The 15,025-nt window shown below is 53.3% G+C and overlaps 1 protein-coding gene across 1 annotated transcript in view; it reads left to right on the forward strand.

The window, feature by feature from the left end:
- The first annotated feature begins 634 nt into the window (after window positions 1–634).
- The window catches only part of EDAR (ectodysplasin A receptor), a 52,048-nt gene continuing 37,657 nt past the window's right edge, over window positions 635–15,025 (forward strand). The window contains exon 1 of the mRNA XM_025261096.3: window positions 635–857. The gene's annotated coding sequence lies outside the window, so the exon portion shown is untranslated. The remainder of the gene's footprint in view (window positions 858–15,025) is intronic.

Below are 15,025 nucleotides of genomic sequence, written 5' to 3' on the forward strand. Positions count from 1 at the left end.
GACAACAGACAAGATGGTTGGATGGCATCATCGACTCAATGGACACGAGTTTGAGCAAGCTCTGGAAGATGGTGAAGGACAGGTGTGCTGTGGGTGTGCTGCAGTCCATGGGGTCACAGTCAGACACGACTGAGTGACTGAACAACAATGGCTGTCTGCAGTCACAGGGGGTGTACGGTGCGGGGGGACAGAAGTACAGTCCTGGTGACTCACCTGCAGGAAATGTGTGTGGGTGGGGGGACAGGCAGGGACAGTGAAGGGGCTTCACAGCTGGATGGAGGCGGTAGCCCAGTCAGTGGCCATCTCAGTGCGGATCCTCAGGTGAGCACTTTGATGAACAGGATTTTGATGCCAATTTAGTTTCCTGCTGTTCTTGTGCCCGAAGGCTTTGCTTGTTTGAAGTGAAGCAAGACCCCAGCCCCCTAAGAAAAGGGAATCAATGATTTTATAGTTCCAAAGGTGTCTTTGGGCAGGAAGTCAGAGCAGGTGCAGGGGGCCGGAACAGAGTTGTCCACCCCCACCCCACCCCTCACCCCCGCCTCCACGCCCCCGCCCAACACTGGTGGCTGCTGCAGGGAGAAGCCTCTAGAGGGCGCAGGTAAGTCCACATGCGGGAGGCCCCAGGAGGGGACAGGCAGTCAGGGAAGAGCACGGAGTCCTGGGAGCGGAGGGAAGTGGGCTGACAGTGAGCGACCGGAACCCAGGCAGCTCTGTGGACGCCTGCCCTGCCAGCACCTGCTCCCTGGACACGGCCTGCAGCCACTTGTGAGCCCAGGGGCCACAACGGGACGGAGCCTGGCTTTCTTCAAGGACCATCTTCTGCTGGGATTGGAAACAGACCCCCCAGTGGGGTCCAGGTAAGGCTTATCCTTCTCTCCTGGTTTCCTAAGCGATTGGGCTATGGATGAGACGGAGGTGTCACCGTCTGGGACAGCCCAGGTGCATTTTTGAAATGCGTGTCATTTTTGGGTTGCGTTTCAACAAGCTTTCCCGGTTACCATGCGTCTGTGCTACTGGTTCTAAGACCTGAGAGTGTTCCTTTGTTTTCAGGGAAACACCAGACACCCCATTTTGCTACTAGCTGTGTGTCTGGCGAAGGAGCTGCGTCTGTGTGCTCAGGAGGTTTGGGGGCTCAGTGCTGAGAGCCTGGGGTTTCCTGGAGCCTGGAGGTGTGCTGCTCTGGGACGGTGACCTGTGTGCAGCAGCAGGGGTCCCCAAGGGTCCCCTTCCTGGGTGGTTCTGAATCAAGGCCAAAGTTGTGGCCCCCATGTTTTGGGGTGGGTGGGGGGACATAGAGTGACTGGATGGAGACACTTGTCTGGTGGCTCTGGCTGTCACTCCAAATGAGTCTCCGCTGGATACCCTGACGGCACGGGGGCAACTAGGGCTCCTGCCCCAGAGCCACTGATTCCCCATCTTCCCGCCATAACTGCACCTGCTTCTCCCAGGAGGCTGGAGGTGTTGGGCAGCGGGACAGGGGTCCGAGAGGGATGGTAAAGCCACAGGGGTGAGTGAGGAGGAGTGAAAGTCCCTCCATCCATCGGGGGAGTTTGACAGAGTCGGGGGGTAATTGCGATGAGAGGGGAAGCTCAGCCCATCCTGTCTGAGGTTCTGAAGTTGTGCTGAGGTACTTTGCAACTAAGGATGAAACTGCAGCTGATTCAAATATTAAAGAGGGAAAAACCATGATGAACCAAAGGAGAAAAAAGAGTCAATTCAGATAACAGAAATATTTCCTGCCCAACTCTGAGATCTCTAAGCCTTAATACCTTCCAAGTTACATCTTGACAGGATCTGCCATAGAGAGGGCTACTCTGCAAAGTTGGGGAATGGGCGTTCATTCTGATGACACCCCAGGTCCCTTGTCACTGGGGAGAGGATAGGCCCCGCCTGGGCTTGCTCAGCTGGGGTCTCTCTGCCCCCATCGCCTCCCCCAGGTGAGCCAGGCGGTGAAGGACAGTCCCATGACAGCACATTTGGAGGGCAGTCCTGGAAGCACATGTCTTTGGAGGAGAAAGTAAATAAAATTTCCCTGAAATGTTTGAACTTCACTCTCTGATTACCATCCAGTTTCTGAAAGTAAACAAGGTATTCGCTTTGTGGAAGATTCGTATTTGTGAAGTTCAGACTTGAAGGGGACCTCGCCCTCTTCCCTGGGTGTCAGTGTGTAACCCCAGCCCCGCATGCTGCTCTGTCATGCACAGACCTGGTCTGACCGCTACATCACAGGATGTAAACCCCACCGGCTCTTTTAACTGGGGGCATCCTCCTCCCATCAAAGTTCCTGAAGTCCCCAAGGACCATAGATGGAAGACAGGTCACCCAAGTTTTCTTCCTAACTTCTGCAGTTTGCAAAAAAAATGTTCATTCTCAAGGAAATGCCCAGGAACCCAGCTTCAAAGACTCAGGTAAACCTGAAATTCAAACACAGAAGCTGTAAACAGGATGGCATGTTGGAAGCTGGCCCAGTGTTGAAGTGCTCAGCCGGCGGTCCCCTCCTGGCCCCCGGGTCCTGCCTGCACGCCTCCCGAGCGTCCCTCCCGGGCTTGCTTTCCTCAGTTGTCCCGGCCGACACCTGCCGGCTCCTGGCTTTGATGCTGTTCGAGGCTCTGCTCAGGTAATTCCGCCTGCCAAGAGCATCGTTAATTAACTTGCATTAAGCTCACTTAGTGCATTAGATCAGTTAGGAAACAAAGGCGGAGCCCTTGTGTCACAGTGAGGATGCTGTCCGCCGTGCGCTCAGCTAGAATTTTATTCAGTCTCAAATTTTATTGCCTGAAATAAAGCGAGGGATAACAAACATGTGGGCACTTAGCCTCTGCTCTGTTTCTACACTTCACACTTTCACACTTGTCTTCTCTGCTTTTCAAACAAGGGAATCAAGGCCTAGAGGGGAAGGGATGCCTGGCCACAGGGTTGGTGACGGTGTGACCCCAGCATGGCTGACGGGGGTGGAGCACGGGCGCTCAGGCTCGTGCTGCGCACCTTGTAGGTGGAAAGTCGGCAGACACTAGACCTACTGCCGCTGCCTCTGTGGGGACGAGCTGAGAGAGTGCCAGACACCCCAGGCACACCCCTCAGGTTCAGGGTTGTGTCAGCCCCAACATCCCAGGTAAGAAAGGTCAACCTCAAGTTCAGGGCTCGTGTCACCCTTGGCACTATGCATTATCTCGGGGAGCTGCCCCCACAAAGATTTGGTGACAGGGGAAAGCAAGATGGAAATGAGGTGCGGCTGTCTCTCTGCAGTGCAGACAGGTGACCACAGGGATTTCAGGTGATTCAGTCTGATGATTCTAGCAACAAAGAAAGGTGTTCACGTGGCCCTGAGGTTCAGGGCTGGCCTGTCAGCAGGAACAGTGAGACTGCTCTGCACTGAACTCCTCTCCAGGGTCTGTCCCAGGAGCAGAGTTGTTACCCTGGGTGGGTGATCCCACCAAGGTTGGAGCTCAGGAGAAGCACAGCCGGGATCTTGGGGCAGGGTGGGCCTGGCTTGAGAGTGGGTGAGGGATCCCACCACCCAAGGTGGCTTCAGTGCCCCTCGAGAGTGGAGGGCGCTCAGTGATAGTGTCCACGGTGGGTGGTGGGTGGGATATTTCGAGTCAGAGAAAGGTCGCTGGCAGTTCTAATCCCACTGTGGGGTAGATCCCATTGGCAGAACCACCCCTCTGGATTCGGAGACATGCTCCTTCAAGCCTGGTGCCCGGTCATCTAGGGTGGGAAAGGCAGATACCAGGGGCCCCAGAAATGCCTGGAGTCTTGGGTACACAGTTCTTGGAGAACTCTGTCTCCAGCAGACAGGTCCAGCAGGATGGTGGTGCTGAGCCTTCCATGGGGAGATGCACTCAGGTGAGAGGACAGCCGTGACCCACTGCCCTGAGCCCAGTCCCCAGTCACTCACAGGCCATGCCCTATACTTGGGCAAGGTTGTGCCCAGCTGGGAAGCCCCTCTCCCGATGGGCAGAGCTGCCATCACTGTGCCCAGAAGCCCTGCTCAGCTGTGCTGTTTCTAGATGTCTCACGGCTGACACATTTCAGAGGCTGGATATAGCGATTGCAAGGTGAGCCCAAACGTTGAAATAAGACAGTAGTCACCTGAAAACAATAGGGAGAAAATTCTGCCAACAGCGCCTTAATCCTGGCATAAAGCACTTTCTCAGGACGTGAAGACAGACACGCGAATCCAGATTATAGACACAAACCAAGAGGCCGTGGTTTGACAGCTGTTGGGCCAAATCTTTCCCACTAAAATGTCCATGATGCCATATTTCCAGTTCCATAGCTCTTAAACTTTGCACCCAGGAGAGAGAAGGTAGGATTTCATGGCGGATTTAATGTGTGTCTCATTGTTGTGGTTGTTCAGTCTCCGAGTATGTTTAATGTTTGTTTATTCATCTGACAAATCTTTTCTGAGCACTTGCTAGGGTGCAGGCACTGCTCTGGGACTGGAGACACGGTGCTCCACGGGTGGTGGTGGAAATGCCCCCGCTTTGGGGTGCTGGCCCCCTAGCAAGGAGAGCAGAGCCACAGTCCAGACACAAAAATGACACTTCAGTAAACCCTGGACCAGGAACAAACACACAGATGGGCAGAGAAGAGCCTACGTCAGAGTGAGGGCCCCTCCTGAGCAGTACAGTCTGAGGGGTGGCCAGGTGGGGGTGCACCTGAGACGCCCCACCCCAGAAGGAAGGTAGTGTGGCTACAGCTGACGGAAGAGGGCCGAACAGGAGATGATAGGAAACCAAGGATGGAGGGAGCAGGGCTGGAGGCAAGGAGTTTGGGCTTCGCTGAAGGCAGTGGGAAGGCAGACTAAATGGTACAGTGTCATTCTGAGACCCTCAGTGCCCACAGCAAGGCCAGAGAATATATGTGAAACCCGCCCCCATGAGTCAATCTGCAGGTATCCTCTTTCTGAGGACCCTGGTGGGGCTGGTGGGGCTGGAGACAGGCAGTGGGAGCAGTTGGGCTTTCAACCCAACATTGACTCTCTTAGAAATTAACAATGACAAAGGGGCCCTTTCTGAGAAAATGTTTAAAGATTTTAACTTGAAACATGCTTACATTTTTAATAGTTTCAAACTGGAAGGAAACACTTAACATTCCTGTAGAGGCAGATATATGGCCTTCCACCCTTCGCAGCCCGACCAGATGCTCCCACAGTCAGCCCAGAGCCCCCTCACGGCTCCACCCCCCATGCCTCTCCTGGAGAGATGGGAACACATTTCCCAGCACTGGGGGAGAGACACAGCTGGGTGGACAGAGCAGTGCCCTGATGGGTCAGTTTAGAAGCCTTCTCCTCCATCCAGGGAGCTGTTGGGGAACTGAGTCAGGGATCTGTTTAGCACCCAGCTGGCGAGTCAGAGCTGCTTCTGTCCATTATACTTGGCCCTTGAGGAGTTAGGAGAACTTGGCTGCTTGGCCCATCCAGCAGGTGAACTCTGGCATCTGGCAGGTATAAATTTTCTCCCAAGCAACAGGACCACGGAAATGGATTGGGCAGGAAGTCATCCTAGAGGAAGGGTCTCTGGGGTGCCCAGGGCAGTGAGAACTCACAGACAGATCCTGAGGATGAGCTGGGGGTGGGGGTGGTGGGCTCGTCCACTTGGCATCCGGCCAGCCCTCTGATGGTACCAGAGACCACGGCGAGGGATGGGATGGATGCAAATGTCTATTGGTTGGGGTGGTTTTGTTGACCTTGTATATGTTGTTTATGGTTTTAATGGTTTGTTTGAGGCCTGTGTTCTTACCTAACGAACATCACATCAGTCCCAGAAATGCCCTAATCTTGAAAAATACTGAAGTATACTTTCTCAAAGGCACATCATGACTCTCAAGGTCCATTTCCTTTCAGATTTAGTTCTTAATAATGGCTCAGAGTGGCTGTTCCTAAGACTTCCTGCCCATAAAATGAAGAAAATCTCTCAGAATGCACACTCTGGGGCTGTTTAGACACTCAGTCCTCTGCAGAAAGCTGGCATCTCCATGAAGGGCACACCCAAGTGGGCAGTGGCCGGGGCAGGGTGGTGTCTCAGCACACAGTGTGGTTCTTAGCTGACAGGCTCCTTTAGGGAGATAAATCGTCCAACCCATGTCTTTTAATTTCAGCAGAATCTCTTTAAATTTCAGCTCACTCTTTAGGGGAATTTGGAGAGAGAGATCCGTCCCTAAGATGTGCGAACACACAGAAGACACCTGATCTACCCTCGTGGCTCCGGCAGGCCCAGCCCTGTCCCCATGACCCCAAGGTCTGAGCAAATGACTTTATGCCCTGTTAGCAACCATTTAAGCCATTTTGCTCCTCATTTTACAGTCAGAGGAAACCAAGGCAGAATGTCCCTGTGACTGGGGACATTCAGTTTTAAGTGGACTCTAAAAGGGGCTTCCCAGGTGGCGCAATTGGCAAAGAATCACTTGCCAATGCAGGAGATGTGGGTTCGATCCCTGGGTCGGGAAGAACCCCTAGAATAGGAAATGGTAACCCACTCCAGTATTCTTGCCTGGGAAATCCCGTAGATAGAGGAACCTGGTGGGCTATAGTCCATGCGGTTGCAAGAGTCAGACACGACTGAGCAAGCACACAGGTGTTAAAAACCCAGAAACCACACTTTCTCTCAAACTGCTGCCTGTCAGTCTCCAGCCTCAAGTTTCCACACAAAAATCATCATCCGAACAGACCACACGCGGCTCTCGGCTCTGACTTCATGACTGGCTGGGACGCGGGGGCGGCGCTTGAGAATATTACCCTGATGGCTTTCCCAGTTGTTGCTTTTGAAGGCAAATATTTATTTTGTGACGATTGCAAAAGTCAGAACAGCAGAATGCCGGCCTCTCCTTATGTTTACAGAATCAACAGAATCGAGACACCGACAAACACGCGTCCGTGTTCCCTAAGGAGCTGGCTGTGTACCTCCTGCGGCATCAATTAATCAAAGCAGGGCCTCTGGAGGTGCAGGCCTCCTGCAGCGAGCATCCTTCCGCCCGTCTCCCGGGTTCTCAACAGGAGCCTGGACGGTGCAACTGGAGCCGTCCTTCCTGTTACCTGAAGAACGTTCCTTGGGGCCTCAGTGGGTGCTTTCTTATGCTCTGAATCTTGCTGAAGGTTTTGGAAGAGGATCTAAAAGAAAAAGAAGGCCTGACTTCTGTTCTCATGGCTCATAGGATGAAAAGAATGAACCAGCACAAACAGCCTCACAGGGGCTTCCCAGGTGGCTCAGTGGTGAAGAATCCGCCCGCCAATGCAGGAGACACGGGTTTGATCCCTAATCTGGAAAGAACCCACATGCCACTGAGCAGCTAGGCCCGTATGCCACAACCACTGAAGCCTGTGTGCCTAGAGCCTGTGCTCTGCAAGAAGAGAAGCCACCACAATGAGAAGCCTGAGCACCACAGGGAAGAGTAGCCTCTGCTCACCATACCTAGAGAAAAGCCCATGCAGCAATGAAGACCCAACATAGCCAAAAATAAATAAATAAAATTATTAACACAAAGCTTCCCATGTGGCACAGTGGTAAAGAATCTGCCTGCCAATGCAGAAGATGCAAGAGATGCACGTCATCCCTGGGTCAGGACGATCCCCTGGAGAAGGAAATGGTAGCCCACTCCAGTATTCTTGCCTGGGAAATCCCATGGACAGAGAAGCCTGGTAGGTTACAATCCATGGGGTTGCAAAGTCAGATACAACTGAACACACACGTACACACATTAAAACAAAATGAAAACCAGCCTGACAGTCGCACAAACAAGAGGACAGAGTCCTGTGGGACTGGACAGTGGGGTCCGCCACCTACCCTGTGCTGTGGCCATGCCCTCTCTGAACATGGGGGCTCCCTCTGGTCTGGAGCTGATGCCTGGCATGGAGTTCAGTTCAGTCACTCAGTTATGTCCGACTCTTTGCGACCCTGTGGACAACAGCATGCCAGGCTTCCCTGTCCATCACCAGCTCCCGGAGCTTACTCAAACTCATGTCCATCAAGTTGGTGATGCCATCCAACCATCTCATCCTCTGTCGTCCCCTTCTCCTCCTGCCTTCAACCTTTCCCAGCATCGGGGTTTTTCCAATGAGTCATTTCTTCACAGCAGGTGGCCAAAGTATTGGAACTTCAGCATCAGCCCCTCCAATAAATATTCAGGACTGATTTCCTTTAGGATTAATGGGTCTGATCTCCTTGCAGTCCAAGGGACTCTCAAGAGTCTTCTCCAACACCACAGTTCAAAAGCATCAGTTCTTCGGCACTCAGCTTTCTTTATAGTCCAACTCTCACATCCATACATGACTACTGGAAAAACCATAGCTTTGACTAGACGGACCTTTGTCGGCAAAGTAATGTCTCTGCTTTTTAATATGCTGTCTAGGTTGGTCATTGCTTTTCTTCCAAGGAGCAAGCGTCTTTTAATTTCATGGATGCAGTCATCATCTGCAGTGATTTTGGAGCCCAAGAAAATAAAGTCTGTCACTGTTTCCGTTGTTTCCCTATCTATTTGGCATGCAGTAGGTACCCAAAAAATGTTTATATTAAGCAACCTTTTCTGGACACTGATGCCTGCCAGGGTTCCCCTCTCATTCGCTCTGTGAAATCAAGTGCCATCACTCATTCTTGGATGCCCGGCGGAGGCTCAGGGGTGAGTGACACCCAGGAGCTCATCCTGCTAAGTGGCAGTGTCCCCCCTCCCCTGGCTCCTCTAGAGGGCAGATCAGGGAGGGGGGCGGCAGCTGCAGGTTAGATGGAAATTTAAGTTTGTATCATAACCGTTTAGGGAGTGGGGCAAATTGGAGAGATTTCTAAAGCCCTGGATGGGCTTAGCACAAGATCCTGGGGCAGCCGCCCCTGCCAGCTGGACACCAGAGCCCGAGAGCACGTGGCTTGGGGCATGTACCCCTAGGAGGATGGGGCAGGGTGGGCGAGCCCCACGGAGCATGGTACCTGTCTGCCCCGACCCGTGACACTCCAGCCTCCTGCTGCCCCACCTTGACCCACAGGGGCTTCATCTTCTGTTCTCCCACTGACGAGCTCTTGCCCAGGACGTCTGTGCCTCCTTCACCCCTTGGGTCTCTGCTACCCACCACCTCATCACAGAAGCCCTCCCCGCCCACAGTCCATGTAAATGGCAGCTCCAACCCCAAAACTCCTATGTAAGCCACGCTCACACAACACTGCATAAACGTCCCCATCGGAGTGTAAGCCCAGCCCTGTCATGTGATCAGAGAGTCTGTTTGGAGATTGGGGTCACAGCAGGGCGTGGGGTGGGTTCTTTGCCACCACCGGAGGGAGGCTTCCTCCTGGGCCCTCAGGGAGGAGGTTTTGGATGTGACTGTCCTGAGAACCCCGATCCGTCTGGAATCACTGAAGCACATTGGGGAGAAGATGGAATGAGCTCAGGTTAAAGAACAACCAGGATCCAGCCAGGCTGGGCTTCAGATGGAGAACACAGGGCAGCGGGGGACAGACACTGATAGCCAGCCCACACAAGGACTGTGATATCCCATCCCATGGCCTGCCCGCTGTCAGGAAATACAATCAAAATAAACTCCAGGACTTCCCTGCTGACTCAGTGGTAAAGAATCCGCCTTCCAGTGCAGGAGACACGGGTTCGATCCCTGGTCGGGGAGGATCCCACGTGCCAAGGAGCAACTAAGCCTGTGCACTGCGATTACTGAAGCCTGAGCACCCTAGAGCCTATGCTCTGGACCAAGAGAAGCCATTGCAGTGAAAAGCCCGAGCACCACAAGCAAGAGTAGCCCCGCTCACCAAAACTAGAGAAAAGCCTGAGCAGCAATGAAGACCCAGAGCAGCCAAAAGTAAATAAATAAATCTTTTAAAATAAATTAAAAAAAAAAAAAACAACTGCACGAGGGACCAGTGGTCCTCAGGGTGAGAGCAGCAGCTCCTCCCCATCAGGCCAGGCGCTGATGACCACTGAGTGACATCCCCCAGTGCTGACGTGTCTCCCCCCGACCCTGACCCACCCAGGGCTCTCTCCACCCTTCTCCCCCTGCCCTCTTCACTCCTGGTGTTGTGGACAAAGGGCAGCTCTGGCCTCAGAATTCCCGGGCAGGGAGGGGGTGTTGCCTTACATGCTCTGTTCCTGGGGTGCCGTGTGTAAGATGCACATGCAGGAAATGCAACAGCCACACAGCTTGGGATGAGGCAGGGACCAGGCTGGGAGGTGGTGGAGCTAGGGCCTCCTGTGATCCCAGCGAAGAGGGCAGACAGTGGCCAAAGGCTAGCGGCCAGTCTGGCTCTCAGCGTCCCAGCTGAACAACACCTTAGCCAACAGCCAGGGAGTTCTGTCTGTCCTGGAAGTTGAGTTGAGTTCTCAGGGAGGAAGACGAACAAATGCACGAGTGAGGGGCAGGGGTAGCCTTCACAGCCTGGATGGCTCAGCGTCCAGGAGCTTTGGGTGAACCTGTTTCCTCATCATGGGGCATCATTTTGGAGCTGGCACTTCTCAGTTTCAGGAAGCAGCAGACACCTGAGCCCCCTTGGAGATTCAGCGTCTGCTCAGCACGTACCCCCGCCCCTGCCGAAAACCCCCCGAGGGTTAATGGTTTCCTCTTGGAAAACTTTCAAATTGTGTTCATTTGCGTTTACATTATCTGCTTCCTTCAGCTCTGTGTGTGGATTATTCTCCTGTTGGGTTTAATTTAACCCAGTCTGCAGCTGTGCTAACAAATTCGCTGATGCCCCCTGCTTCCAGACGGCTTTTTCTGTCTTTTCTCTGGCTTTACATCAAGAGGCCACACTGAAACCCTCCAGCATTGGAACTTCGGCTTGGCCTTCCTACTGCTTCAAAATCCATTTCCTGTGACCGCGCTTCACTGCGTCTCAGATTCGAACCAGCTAATTTAATATTTACTAGTCAAAGTTAATGATTTATAAAAATTACTGCTAAAAACAAACAATGCTCGTTCTCTAAAGCTCTCCACCCTTTGTGGGAGGATCTGCATATTCCCCAAACATGAAGGTCCCTTGGAGGCCTGCTGGGCACAAAATGTGAAACTGAGTCTTTAAGAAAATATCACAAATGCGCAGACTTACAAAGACCCCAGAATCAGCCAGTTGATCTTTTGGTGATTTTTAAAATGACCTTCTTGTATTTAATGAGACTTAGGAGAGAGCTGGGCCTCCCTTGGGGCTCAGGGGTAAAGAACCTGCCTGCCAATGTAGGAGATGTGGGTTCGATTCCTAGGTCAGGAAGATCCCCTGGAGGAGGGCATTGCAACCACTCCAGTATTCTTGCCTGGAGAATCCCATGGACAGAGGAGCCTGGTGGGCTATAGCTCGTGGAGTTATAAAGAGTCGGACACATCTGAGTGACTAAACAACAACAACAGAAGAGACCTGGCTACTTAGTCAGATGGTGACTGTTGGGAACTACAGAAGTATAAGGGGTGTCTGGACCTGGGACGAGTGTGTTTTAGGCTGTAAACACACCTCCTAAACCCTGCCTGGATCCATCTGTACCCTGAAAACCAGTAATGTGTTTCTAGGAGATACTCAGCTCTTCTCAGAGCAGACAGAGCCTAGCAGGCCTCCCCTGGACATGAGATCATGACCCCCAGGCAGCCCTGCAGAGATGCCCGTCCCCAGGAGGGGAGGATGGTGCTCTGCAGCCCGGGGTGACAGGACAACATTGGCTGGAGGTCCTGGATGAAACAGGCTCCTTGAGGGTGTGGGTCCATGACGCCTTAAACCCCATCTAGGTCAGAATTCACTCCTGCAGTGCAGTGTGAGGCCTGCATCCAGTGAGAGCTGAGAGTGTGATTAGCTTGTGTGAGTGAGGCTGAGCAAAAGAAGATGGTCTTCCCTCTCAGCCTAGGGAGGCCTCCTGGCCTTGCACAAACACCGAAGGCCCTGCCGCCCTCAGCTCAGACATCTCGTGTTAGTGAGAGGGTCTTCCCATGAGAAAGCATGGAGCCCACTGTTACGCCTATTTAAAGAATTGTCAGGACTTCCCTGGTGGCCCAGTCACTAAGAACCCGCCTGCCAATGCAGAGGACATAGGTCCAGGAAGATTCCACATGCTGGGGGCCAGCTAAGCCTGTGCCCCATAGCTACTGAGCCTGTGCTCTAGAGTACATGCTCTTCAACAAGAGAAGCCACCGCAATGAGAAGCCCACACACCGCAACTAGAGAGTAGCCTCCAACTGGAGAAAGCCTGTGCATAGCAACAAAGACGCAGCACGGCCAAAAATAAATAATTTTTTTATAAAAAGAATAATCAGAAAGGGCATGTTCTTCAAGGACTCAGATGTGAAAGGCCGCCAGACCTCTTGGGGAGGCTCTGGGCAGAGCCCTGGGCCGGACTTCAGGCCATATCCATTCACCTCGGCTCATCCACCTGCAAATGTGGGGACAGTTCCACAAGAGACAACGTCCACTCCCCCCGTCACCACACAGCTGCCCCCCAGCCGAGCTCCTTCCCTGGGTCAGCTATGGGCATGTCGGCCCCTTCCAGCCCCTCGCTGACGCAGCCTCTGGTAAAGGAACTGGAGCTCCCGGGAATGCAGCTCACCCAGGGCTGATGTGATGAGATGAGCTCCCAGGAGGGGTCCTGGAACAGCTAGGGGACCACAGGAAAAAGCAGGGAGAGGTGATCAAGCGTGGACATTGGTAATAACCATGAGGCGCCAACACTGGCTCATTGGCTGAGACAAACACGTCTACTAACAGAAGGTCTCAATAGAAGGGACTCGAGCTATGAGACACACCCCAACTCTGCACAGTGTTTGCCGCTTTCCCAGAGGTCTGAGTCTGTTCTACAGTAAGAAGTTTTAGTGAAAACCACTTCTTTAGACTCAGTTCTGTCCTCCATCCTGAGCCACCTCCCCGAATTGGCAGAGCACCCCCCACCCCCACCTCTGGGAGCTGAGCTGCCTCCCTGGCTCCTGGACGACAAGCAGTGATGGGAGGGCCTGGGGGTCAGAAGAGACCCCAGTGTCCCCCTGCTCCCCACATGGACTCTGGGCAGGCTCCTCACCCCCTTGATTTCCTCTGTAAACGGAAGTTACAGCTCCCAGCTCGGGGGCCCCATGACTCAGCACACGCGTGTGGAGTGGTATGTACCCACGCGTGTGGAGTGGTGTATACCCACATGTGTCACTGTGAGCCCCCCCACCTCCTTATTACCTGGGGATTACCAGAGGTTGCTTGTCACCCTGAAGCCCGGGAAGAGGGTGGCTGAATGGTCACTTTGCACGCTAGCACCCTGGCTCCCTGCTGGCCTCCGTGGGAGCAGGTGGGGTGGACTGAGGGCCCAGGCCCCTCCCTGAAGGACACTATCAGACCACGAGCATGAAGGGCAGCCAAGCTTGCAGGTCCAAGGAGGACAGTTCCTGGTGTTTGGGGTCTGTGTGTGGCTGGGGATTCTGACAGGCCCTCTGCAAACACACCCTCGCATCCTGGGTACATCAAGGAGTGGCTGCCTGCAGGACAGATGGAGCAGCACCTGCTCACTGCTGGGGCTCAGACCCTGAGGACTCTGAAGGCTGAGCCCCACTCACCCTCCCCGGCCACCTTGTCCCTGGTCACCCTTCTCACCCTCCTGGAGGGCCATCAGATACTACTCATTGGCAGATCAGTCAGGTGCTATCAATTCACTTGTTTTCAGTTTAATCAAGTTCTCACTCTGGTTCTGCCACAGCTACGAGATGGCAGAGGGGGGAAAACCCAGCCCCTTGTTCAGATGCTGGTTTGGCAACTCTTGGCCTGCAGGGCCAGATGCCCTGTTCTTGAACCAAGCCCATGGCCTGTGGTCTGAGGAGACAGATGAGTCAATCTGCTTTACTAAACAGTAGTTATTCCCACAGAGAAAGAAAAGAGTTCGCAAACCTGTTACTCCTATTTGTTCAGTCTTGTAGTCTATTCCCAAGATGAAACTTCTATTGTTCAATAAGCCTGCTTTTACTGGAACCATTAACAAATTAAAGTGCATTTCCTGAACTTATTTTAATGTGTTGAAGGCAACACATGATGCTACAAGCTTGGTTTCGGAGTTTGTGGTGGTGGTGGTTTGGTTGCTAAGTGGTGTCTGACTCTTGCGACTCCAGGGACTGTAGCCTGCCGGGCTCCTCTGTCCGTGGAATTCTCCAGGCAAGAACACTGGAGTGGGTTGCCATTTCCTTCTCCAGGGAACCTTCCCGACCCAGGAATTGAACCCAGGTCTCCTGCACCGCAGGCAGATTCTTTACCGACTGAGCTATGAGGGAAGCCACTTCCAGAGTTTAAACAACCAGAAAGATTTCTGCACAATTAGGAGATAAATACTGCTTTTCTGTCTTTCACTTCCTGTTTTTACTTTCCTCGTGTGTATGTGTATAGTGTATGTCACAGCGTAGTAGGTAGAGTCTGGTACACACACATGGTGCTTTCTCAGTCTATCACTGGGGACCTGCCCCGGAAAACAGCTTGGTGCCCGGGTCAAGTCCATTCCACCTCGGGTGTCCCTGTGCCTCTGAGTCACCTGGCTGCTGCTGCTGCTGCTAAGTCACTTCAGTCGTGTCCGACTCTGTGCGACCCCAGAGATGGCAGCCCACTCGTCCCTGGGATTCTCCAGGCAAGAACACTGGAGTGGGTTGCCATTTCCTTCTCCAATGCATGAAAGTGAAAAGTGAAAGTGAAGTCGCTTAGTCATGTCCGACTCTTAGCGATCCCATGGACTGCAGCCTACCAGGCTCCTCCGTCCATGGGAGTTTCCAGGCAGGAGTACTGGAGTGGGGTGCCATTGCCTTCTCCACTGAGTTACCTGGGAACTTGATCAAAAGGCAGATTCTGAATTAGGGCGGGGGGTGTTCACCCTGCCGGGTGATGCTGGGATGGCTGGTCTACAGACACATGCTGAGCAGAGCATGGGCTCAGGCCCTAACCTGCAGAAAGCTGCAGGCCCAGGGGCCCACTTGGAGGTGGTGTGGCCTGAACACCAGACTGAACAGGAGCCTCTCAGTCCACTGCTGTGTCCAGAGCTGGAGCCTGGGTCGCTCTGGCACTTCGGGCCCTCCCACATCGTGAGTTCGGTGTTCTTTAAAAAGCTG

The sequence above is a fragment of the Bubalus bubalis genome, chromosome 12, assembly GCF_019923935.1.
Source record: "Bubalus bubalis isolate 160015118507 breed Murrah chromosome 12, NDDB_SH_1, whole genome shotgun sequence".
NCBI lineage: Eukaryota > Metazoa > Chordata > Mammalia > Artiodactyla > Bovidae > Bubalus > Bubalus bubalis.